Raw genomic sequence first — 8,450 nt, 5'->3', positions numbered from 1 at the left:
ACACTTGGAAGATGTGTGACACACAGCTGGAATATTTCCTTCTCCTCTTCACTTCTGCTGCCCCCTGAACACGAAGGATGTTATGAGCATAAAAGAAAACATGCCGCAGTAGGAGAAACTATTTTCTCACCTTAAAACCAAGTGTTTACTATTAACCAGGTGTCTGAAGGGGTGTGAAAAAAATATTGTCTTTTATTTGTGCCTTTGGTTTCCTGTGATAAATGATGCAGTTTCCTTCTTCGAACCACTCATGTTGAATGGAGAAAGTTGCAACCTATAATCAGCATGTTCTGCACATCTCATTAATCAAATTAAATGTGCACAACCTGTAGGTCTCCTTAGTGTCTCCTTATAGATGCCCTGTTTTTGAAACACTGTACTTTAGCTATCTGAAAAACTGTCCATCCAAACCACTTCAAACTTGGCACTTGTACAGCTGGGGTCATAGTGAATTCAGCATTACACACTGCACAAACATCCATTCTCTCGTGTTTCTGGAGTCTAGCCTGGCTATCAAAGGACAGGAGGGTACACCCTGGTTGCATATCGTTTTACTGTGGGAGGAAGCCGGAGTACCCAGAGAGAACCCATGCAAGCAGAGGGAGAACATGCAGAAAGGTCCCAGCCAGATGGTGGAGTCAAACTCAAGGCCTTAACTTCATCATTGTGGCTGCAGCTCAGGAGGTAGAGCAGGTCACCTACTGATCAGGTTAGTGGTTTGATCCCTGGCTCCTCGTCTGCATGTCAAGTATCCTTGGGCAAGAAAAAAATGTATCTTTTTTCACTAGTTTTGCTTTTGGCTAGGGGCAGTGTCACTACTGGTATAACGAGATGATACCTGGCCCCTGCAGAGATTACACAGGTAGTCCAACATCAATATGTGCCACTGGCAGAAGATTTCCTGAAGGAGATTCCAGGAGATAAGCAGCTACTCTACGAGGGCTGGACAGGGCTGTAGAAAACCCTTAACCATCAGAAGGACCAGTATCTGCTCCTTTGTGCAAGGACGAACAGGATGAGCACTACCATAACTACAAAGCAGGACACTAACGTGAATGGTTCTGACCAAACAATCAGAAACAGACTTCATGAGGGTGGCCTGAGGACTTAACGTCCTCTAGAGGGCCCTGTGCTCACTTCCCGGCACTGTGTTGCCAGACTGGATTTTGCCATAGAATACCAGAATTGGCAGGCCCACCACTGGCGACCTGTGCTTTTCGCAGATGAGAGCAAGTTCACCCTGAGCACATATGACAGACGTCAAAGGGTCTGGAGAAGCAACATTCCTGATGCATGACAATGCCCAGCCTCATATGGCAAATAGGCAGTTCCTGGAGGATTAAAGAATTGATAACACTGACTGGACCCCACAAGCCTGACCTAAATCAACAGAGCACCATTGTGTTTTGGTCCATTCTACACTGCCAGGTTGTGTCTCAGTCTCATCAGAAGCTCAGTGATGCCCTGGTCCAGATCTGGGAGGATATCCCCAGGACTAGGGATGGGAATTGATAAGAATTTTGCATATTTGAAAAAGGGGAGACACTATTTAAATAGCTGTGCCTGTTCAAAACATGACTGTGGAGGACTTGCAAACTCTAGGTTGCAGCTTTCTCAACATGAGTGAGTGACTAATATCATTTGTCACAGGAAACCAAAGAGAAAAAATAAAATATTTTTCACACCCCTTCAGACACCTGTTTAATGAACTTGTTGTTCAGGTTAGAGTTAGAATGAGGTTCAGGGTAAGGTTTTGGTTTGACACTTACACTTAATTTAAAGCACACTGTGCAATCCCTAGCAAAGTGGAAAACTTCATTGTTTAGTTCTTTACACATGAAAGTTATTGCAGACCTTTTATAGTTGTTAAAGTATGGATTTCTGCAACATGCCATTAGACTTCTGGGAAGGTGGATGTTAGACTATGGCCTAGATTTAACATAGTACTATAACTCAGACTTTAGTTGCTGTGCTTAAACTGACATTTAAGCATTATGACTGCTTACGTTAAAACTTTCAATAGATTCATATCTGTGACTGTCTTCTCAGAGATAGGGAGAGAGGTACACATGCATACAGATGCAGGCATGTATGTTTGGCTATCTCTGACATAGACGATGGTCTCTCGTAATAAAGAAAAGCTATTACGAGAGAGTCCTGGTAATAGCTTTTAGGACCCACTAATCCAAAGGATCCCAAGCTAATACTGTACTTCCTCAGACCCTGGTAGTACAAGTGCCAATTTCGAAGTGGATTGGAAGGACAGGTTTTGAGGTAGAAAAGAAGAGATGTTTCAAAAGATGGTAACTTTAGGGAGATACTAATGTAATGTACAGATTGTGCAGATTTGATTTGATTTAAAAAAAAAAAAAATGTGTAAATTGTAGGTTGCAGTCTTCACCATTCAAAAATGAGTGGGTCATAGGAAAAAGCTGTATCATTGGTCACAGGAAACCAAAGAAACAAATAAAAAAACTATTTTTCACACCCCTTCAGACACCCAGTTAATGGTAAGGAGTTGGTTTTAAGGTGAGAGAATTAGTTTCAGGTCAAGGTATGGTTTGGTCAATTTATAGCGGTGCATACAATCTTTCCCATAGTGGGTGACTTCAGTGTTTGCATTTATACTTGCAGTGGATCTGCGTCACAGAGCTGTGAAAGTGAGCTGAACACGTCGGTCACATTACTTTCACTGACATACAGAGAAAAGGCCTTAACTGACACTCAGTTCATATGCATATTGTCAGAACTATGAAAAGAGAAAGCAGCATATGTCTACACTGGCAGAATACTAGCTATTGCATTAACTTATGAACAAGCTAGATGGACTTAGGCCCAATTACTTTGTGATAAAGTTATTATCTTAGTGCTAATCAATTTACTGTGGATACACTGCATATTGATGCCAAATCTGCTTTTCACAGGTCAGGTCTGCATCTCTGTTACATGTAGTTATAATTCTGGGAAGGTGGATGTCATACTATGGTGCGAATTTAACATCTAAATCAGGCATTAGTTGTGATTCTTAAACTGAAAGGTAAGATGTCTATTAAAGATATTTAATGTCCTCTTAAAGATAGTCAAACATGTCGATGTATCCGTCTAACAGAGATAAACTTTCAAGTGAAATATAAGACCTGCTCATCTAACGTTCCTGAATGTTATCATGCTGTATATCTATACTGATGTGGACATGGCAATGTGTTAGAAAGGAGAGGAAGTGACATCATTTGATAGAAATGGCAATTATCCTATGGCACCCTGATGAGCTGAGGACTCATATACACGTGGTTTTCTACAGTGCGCATACGTGGGCATGCGAATTAACGCATTGCATGGCCCTGACATGTATGCAGAAATGTCAACACAGCGGGTACACCGAGAAGTGCAATCAGCGAGCAAAGCAGATGTCGCCAAAATGCGATCAGTGCTATTTTACGCAATAAAATATTTGCGCTTTTCCAAAAACAATCAAACAGTTTACAACATGCGTGTCACACCAAAAACAGCAGTTTCTTACCGAAGACGATTGGAAACCCTAACATCCATTAGCATTTCCGCAAGGGAAAAAAATCTCCATGTTACAATCTCCTTCACTTACATTTGGGCTTTGCTTCTCCTCACTTCTAATATGAAGTAATCCGCTCAGTGAGATGATGGGAGAAAAAAAACACATAAGGTCCCCAAAATTGTAGTAACTTTTCCTCGGAGAGTCCGCCCCCCCTTCGCACACATCGACCTACTTTCCCTGCATGGGGTCTGATGGGATTCCCGATCCTGCTTCGGTAAGAAACTTGGTTATATTTCTGGTGTGGTGTGCATGTAGGGGGATGTTATGTTGTGAACTGTCTTGATATGCTTGAGTAGAGAAAGATTATTTTATTGCATAAAATAGCACTGATCCTCTGCCAGAGGAGGAAAAATCCGTTTCTGTGGGTCCGTGAACCACCTGTCACCTGGCTCAAAGACTCTACACACTCTTCTTACTTTTAAATAGCTTTACAACACAGAACATTACGGCTAACAGCTGGATTTTCCCGTATAGGTGCAGCTAGCCCAGAGGTGGGCAATTCCAGGCCTCGAGGGCCGGTGTCCTGCAGGTTTTATATCTCACCTTGGGTCAACACACCTGAATCACATGATTAGTTCGTTACCAGGCCTCTGGAGAACTTCAGGACATGTTGAGATGCTAATTTAGCCATTTAAATCTGCTGTGTTGGTTCAAGGACACATCTTAAACCTGCAGGGACACCGGCCCTTGAGGCCTGGAGTGTCCACCCCTGACAGCGACCAGCCACTTACTGCTGAAGAGACAGTCAGTGAAAGTGGACAGTATATCCTGGGTTTTAACACAAAACTCATTGTTGCAGCACCAAAGTGATCCCCTTAAACTGACTTTTCATTTTAGTGTCTTTATTTTCCTCCGAGTTATCGATTCTGCCACTAGTTAGCTAACATAAGCACAAGTTCTTTTTCCTCCAACTTTATTTCAAGAGGAACAATAACAACAAATGTAATACATGGAGGAGACAATGTACAATTTTACTGCAAAATTATTATAAACTAATGTAAATCTATTAGCTGCAACCAACCACGTGATGTCATGTTCCATACTGACAGAAGATAGCACTAAACATGTTTTTAAAACTTTAACTGTAAGCACTTATTTTTTAAAATCTGGCTTCACAGACAGAGTTACATGTATGTCATCTTTTGAGAGCAGGGCTCAGTGGTGTAAATTAGCCTTTATATGTGTAGCATTTCATGCACCCTCATTGTTTGGTCAGAGACATTCACACCAGTGGCCTGCTGGAGGGCTTTCACCACATGCTAAATCTTGACAAATCTACGAATCCTTCCAATCAAAACTTGTGGCCACACATAACTCATGAACACTCACACAAGAGTGAGACCATTCTGTCCTTGAATTCCCACTGAAGAGAGCAGAGCCCACTTCGCACACCTATTTCATTTTCAAGATTCATCTGCCAATCAGACAACAGAGGGCAGCAAACTGCCAGGTGGCACTGACACACTTAATTTTTTTGAACAGTGTGTTTTGCTTCCTGTGAGACAGGAAAGTGTTCTGAAGGTCCCTCCTTTTACCTGATTATTTTCAGAGAAATGTTTTATTTTTTTTAAAAAATGCCGTTAAGCCGCTGAACACTGACCTTTAAACTGCTCAAGCATAAAAAGGCTCATAACTGAAGGAGTGAATCAGTGTCAAAACAAACAACTTTTAAATTGCATCTAAAATAACTTTCTTCTTTTGGATGCTCACAGCCTGTCACAAAAACACACCTTTGTTCTGATTTCTTTGGTGACACTATAGAAAATGTCAAAGATAAAACAGTTTGATAGGCATAAAGTAGTATTTTTGGCAGTGGCAACAGGTCTGATGGAGTGATAAATCCAAATTTTAAATCATTGGATCAAATTTTTCAGTATGTACTGAAGAGGTCAGGACAGCGGTACAACAGTGATTGTCTACAGGCATCTCTAAAACATGGTGGAGGCTCTGTCATAGTTTGGGTTTGCATTTCAGCCAGAAAGTGTTGGTGATCTTGTTGGTGATTGATGAAATAGTGAATGCAGAAAAGCACCATCAGATTTCGATTCACCTTGCAATATCATCTGGAAAGCATCTGACTGACAATAGACAGAAAAAAAAAGTCATTTTCCCTGTTTTTCTGTCTGACTGTAAAATTGTAGTTGGTTAAATACTTACTCTCTGATCGTCTACAGTGCTGTACTTGTTTACTTATCTCAAAAACTGTCCACTCAATCTACTTCGTACCTGGATGGTGTTCTGCTGAGGGATCGGGTAACCGCAGCACTGCCTCTGAGATCATTTGGATGAGTGCGTCTTACATTTTACCTGAAAGTTGTTCTCAGTTTGAGGGACAGACATTTTCTTGGGAGAGGGGCACACATACACAAAGGCATGCATCTTTGTTAACTTTGAGAGGACATCCCATGACATTAAAGCACTCACAAATATCTTACCCCTCAATTTATTATTTGCTGAATCTGCTACAGAATCCACCTTCCCAGAAATGTAAATCCAGAAACAAAGACCTTATTAGCCTGTGATAACTTTCGCTTGTGATGGCAGAGCAATGAATACACACCACACGTATAAATGCAAACAATTAAGTTATCCACTATTGCAAAGATTGTATGCAGCATTCTAAATTAAGTTTAAGTATATCAAACCCATCTCACCCTAACCCAGCGGTCCCCAAGCTTTTTTGCGCCACGGACCAGTTTAACGTCAGACAAACCGGCCTTTAAGGTGTCGCGGATAAATACAACAAAATAAAACGATGTGACCAAGACAAAAACTGGTATTTTGTGGTTTATTTTGTTTATTAGCAGCGTCCTCCTGAAGTGCGCCAACAACATTGAGAGTAACATCCTCCTCTCTGCCACTTAATGCTCTCTGGTCGCTATGGTAATGTGTAAATATTTCTTTCAAAATAAGACACACAGCTACAACACGGGAAAAGACCCAGTGAAACCGAGTTAACAATAAAAACCCCAGGGGTTGGGGACCACTGCCCTAACTGAACACTAATGCTACCTCTGACACTGACACCAAGGTCATTAAACAAACAGTTGGAGGGGTGTGAAAGAGATCTTTTTATTTATTGTCATTGGTTTCCTGTGATAAATGATGTTAGCCACTTACTTGTGTTTTTTGAACACGGCATCCTAAAGTCTGCATCTTCTGCACAGCCAAATTTAATTAACGTCTCTTCTTTTGTGAAGTACATAATTCATTATTGTTCTGCATTTAAGGGAAGTTTGTAAATGATAGCGACCAAAAACATTTGTTACACTGTCCCCAAAAAGTTGCTGCATCAGTTGAATAAAAGGACAACATCAACACGGCAGAGACTGTTCATGTATAAGCTTTAATTTTAATTAATTAAAAAACATTTACAATAAACCTATTCGACATTTAATAAATAAGAATTTCCCTAGCAGAAATCTTTCTTCTTATTTCTTCTTGTATTGCAGTTCAAAAGCTCTTAAATAAAGGATGATCGGTTCAGTGCACAGGGGTCACACTCAAAAATTTACATGCTTGTTGCTTGAGTTGTCTGAGCTCCATCCTTCACACCATTGCATTACAGTAACATCTCTGGAAATACAGTTCCCAAACACTAAGAGAAATGTGCTTTCAAGGTGAACGCGGACTGAGGGGAAACAGAAGTATGAGTGGTCCAACACCAGGGGTCAGGGTGAAGCTGGTTGTAATATCTGCAGTATCCAGCAGGGGTCTTTCCTTTGCCACCTGAAAGCATTTCTCTGCTGTTTGATGTGAGATCATACACTCATGTGGTGCAGTAGCATTCAGTGTACTATATTAACAAGAGCTCCATAACTCAAACTGTCAACATAAAACTCTTCTCTCGTTGTTCTCGCCACAACATCCTTAAATCTAAGCTAATTTTTGTTCTATTAATTGCACTTAAAATATGAACTGGCGATTGTACAGCTTTGTTAATGTGAGAGCACCCTTTTTCTGACAGATGTCAACAAAAACATTAAATACTACATCTTTTGGAAATGCTACACAAGCTACTTTTTCTTCAGTTCATACCGATTCAGTTTTTAGCTCTTCGTAACCAGTTTTTTAGTTTTGTTAATGTCCTGGTGAAGGGACGATTTGTTCTTGAACGTTATGTGTTTATTATTGTTTATGAGATCCGGTGGATCCAATAAATTTCAGGGGTCAAAGGCAGGATTTATACAGCAACAGGCCTTTTCACAGTCACACTAGGAAAAGCAAAGGTGCTCCCAGGGACATTAATCACCTTAAAGATCTCATTTTTTACATCCGCACTTATACAGCGACATGTCTCCTGAGAAAGAAAGCCCATATAAAGTCAGGAGTCCAACTCATCTAACTAATAATGATGATTTTACATTTTATTATCAGCTAATTGAACTGTTTCTGCAGACATTTATGTCCCAATACAGTCCACAAGGAAAGCACATTTTGCTGTAAGTTTGCCAAACATGCATATATATAATCTATATGCATGTTTCAAAGTCTCTTGCAGTGCAATTTTTTCTGTTTTTTGCATCAGTTAAACATGATTTACACAAAACACAGCCTCAGCATCGGCCTCATTTGATTATTTTACAGTCAAGCTTGGTTCGTGTGAAAGAATTGGCCTGGATTTTTGGAAATATAAAACTTGATTAGGGTTAAGCAGCTTCTGCATGTAGTCGGCCTGGTGCTGTCTGAAGGTGAAGAAAATCTGACTAGTAGCTCCTCTAAGCACACTTTTGTATGTTCGTTAACCTTTACAATTCATTTATTAAAATAAATACGTTTTTAACCCCTGGAGGGTCCTAGAAAAATGCATACACTATTGGGCTTAGAGCCACAAATCGACCCAAGACCCTCCAGGGGTTAATTTAGTAGACGAAGCTTA

This window comes from Aulonocara sp. 'chitande type north' Nkhata Bay, linkage group LG8 (genome assembly GCF_057382095.1).
Source record: "Aulonocara sp. 'chitande type north' Nkhata Bay isolate Kocher_YH1m ecotype deep benthic linkage group LG8, A_spYH_male_GT1.1, whole genome shotgun sequence".
NCBI classification, from domain to species: Eukaryota; Metazoa; Chordata; class Actinopteri; order Cichliformes; family Cichlidae; genus Aulonocara; species Aulonocara sp. 'chitande type north' Nkhata Bay.
Note: the sequence above shows the minus strand (reverse complement) of the source record.